The following is a 2998-nucleotide window of genomic DNA, read 5'->3' as shown; positions in this document are numbered from 1 at the left end:
ATAGATAGTTTGTTAGAATTAACATCTAATTTTTTATATTAATTAAAATTAAATCAAAATTTCAAATTCAATGGTGAATATTATATTGGTCAATATGATGAATAATTACTTAAAAATATTCAAACTATTATTAATAGAGGATAAGATTATGCACGTAAATGTGATTTGCATATTCAACATATAAATGCTATATTATATATCGAAATCTAATATGATATAAAATAAGATTAATAAGCTGTAAATGATTAAATTAAGCTTATAAAATATTATATATAATGTAAATGAGAAATTAGACGAACCAGAATTGAAGAAGCAGGAACAAGTCTGAACACGTCTGGACGGCTGCTGATACAAACGAAGACTGTGTAGAAATGAACTAAGAAAGTCGTCCTCTTGGTCGTCCTCTTAGTCGTCCTTTGATTGTTTACATATGCCTATTGTCGGTACCTCCTAAATACTGTGTACGGTGTAGCGTATACAAATACATGTATATAGATGTATCTATAACAGAATAATATCACGAATTTCTTTTGTTACTAGCCGGAGACTCATTTCCAAGAATTTCCATTCAAGAATTATTTGGCAATTGTTAGGGATCCTTTAAAGCTATTATTTATATGCTATCTTTCTTTGTTTCATTATATGTATTTAAAAACAGATTTTTAATTTAAAGATATGCACATATAATACAAATAGAACATAAGTAGAATAGAAAATATAATATTTAACCTAAAAGATTAATAAAAATAAATAAAAGTAAATGAAAATAATCAAGAACAAATAAAAATAATAAAGAAATTAGAATTTTTCTGTGCGTTTCACTAAAACATAATTTAGTACATTATGAAAATTGTAATTATTAAAAGCTAAGTATTTTTGAACTGTATCAAAATATGCAGCCATTTGCTCGATATTGCTTGCTTTGTATCTTAAAATACAAACTCAAACAATATCGAAGTATCACTGCTTGAAAGTAACTGCATACGGAAACTCAATTATTAATAAAAATGTAATAAATTTTCTAAGATAAAATAATAGCTGCAGAAATAAATTCGATGCCGAAATTAATCTGCTTTCGTCTGTACTCGTCCAAATGTTATATAAAAATAAAGATCTCTCATGTGGCCTTGAGAGAGTTCGAACACTTGACTGTTTTTGTTTTGATATCGATCGAAGAATTTTTTAGAAATACACAATCTAATATAACTTCCATGTTGTATATTACCTATCTCTTTCTATTAAACCTCGCTATGTTTATTAAAATAAAATAAACTTACCTATATGTATCGAAGAAAAGGAAACACTGGAAATATTCGACGCTTTGTACTAAAGCTCGGGAATTCTTGAAAATCTGAAAAAAGTAAGATCATGTTACTACAAGACAAGATTAAAAGTGTGTACGTAATATGTGTAGGAAATATCCATAGATGTATGTGTGTATGTATAATCATTATATATGCGTATACCTATATATATACACATTTATATATATATATGATTGTATTCCTGTTTGTGTACGTGCATGTGTGTGTGTGTGTGTGTGTGTGTATGATCTATATGAAAATCGAATTTAATACAAAATATCAATCGATCACAACTATTAATGCAAAATTATTGATCAGAGTATCATTAAAAAGCGAGAGAAGTATTAATATTGCGAGAATAAAACAGGAAAATAGAAGAAAAAATACGACGCGAAAGCTCCCTGGGCAATCTACGAGAGGCTGATCTTATTTTCGCGAATATCTTTTTAACGCGATGATTTCCAGACTTGCGAACGCGGCCTCATAAAAATCGCGCGTTTGGCTATCGATTGATATATAGGAAAAGAGTGTACGTTAGAAAAAATTAACTAATTACCTGTAATTATGCGGAGCGACGAAACACCGTGTACACTTGTCACTGCGTTCAAAATGGCGATGAGACTAGTGGCAAGGAAGGAAAGTAGTCCCTACAATTCGATGACGTCATCACAGGTACAATCGAATCAAATCAAATATTATATTTTTCAATGAAAAATAATAAAAAATATAATATAAATATGTAGATAATACGATATGGATGATAAATGTAATTAATTCGAATTTTAAACATAGACAATAATTTTCTAATGAAAACATTATATTTTTTAAAAATATAGAAACGTTAAATAGATACGCATTTGTATTACAAGGTTATCCCTATGCTTTATACATTACGCGAAATAATGAGTAATTGTTGAATCAAAATAATTCGATGGATTTATGTATTGATGTATGTATGTATGTATGTATGTGTATATATATATATATACACATATTTTATAAATATTTGAAAAAAATAATACTTCTTTGAATTTTTATTTAGACATATAGAATAATTACATAATTTATGATCGAAGTAATGTATTATATGTCGATAATAATTATACATAATCGAGAATCGAAAAGAAAGGAAAGAAGGAGAAATAATACATATGTAAATAAATATATAGAGAACTGACCATTAAAATGTATATAGACGACGAGAATTAAAAAGCGATCACGAAAACTATTCATTATTTTTGGACAATACTAACCTATATAAATAACAAAAACTGAATTGGCTTACTAACCTAATTTATTTTTTCTCTTCTGTCTTTTTCGAAGCGAAAGCAAATGACAAAAAAAAGATAGAAAAAACACAGATGCAAACGATTGTCGAGCTTGGAACAACACACCAACACATTCGTAATAATCGTATCAACATATATACACATATACGTATATTATACATGCATCAACTCTTCGAAACGTCTAGTATTTACACATTCTCACAGATTACGTTTTTTCATTTTTCACAGTTACTCAGAAGACAAAGAAAGAAGTTCGCTTAGCGGTAGTAGCTGTTGATCCTTCAAACGACAAACATCTTCTTAGTTCTGGGAGACGAAGAACGATACACGAACACTCATTTTAATTCGATGCTCTGTCTTATCTCGTGAAATTCTTGAAAATCTGAAAAATGTGAAATCTCATAT

This window comes from Vespula pensylvanica, chromosome 9, assembly GCF_014466175.1.
Source record: "Vespula pensylvanica isolate Volc-1 chromosome 9, ASM1446617v1, whole genome shotgun sequence".
Classification (NCBI taxonomy): Eukaryota; Metazoa; Arthropoda; class Insecta; order Hymenoptera; family Vespidae; genus Vespula; species Vespula pensylvanica.
This window is presented reverse-complemented; position numbering follows the sequence as displayed.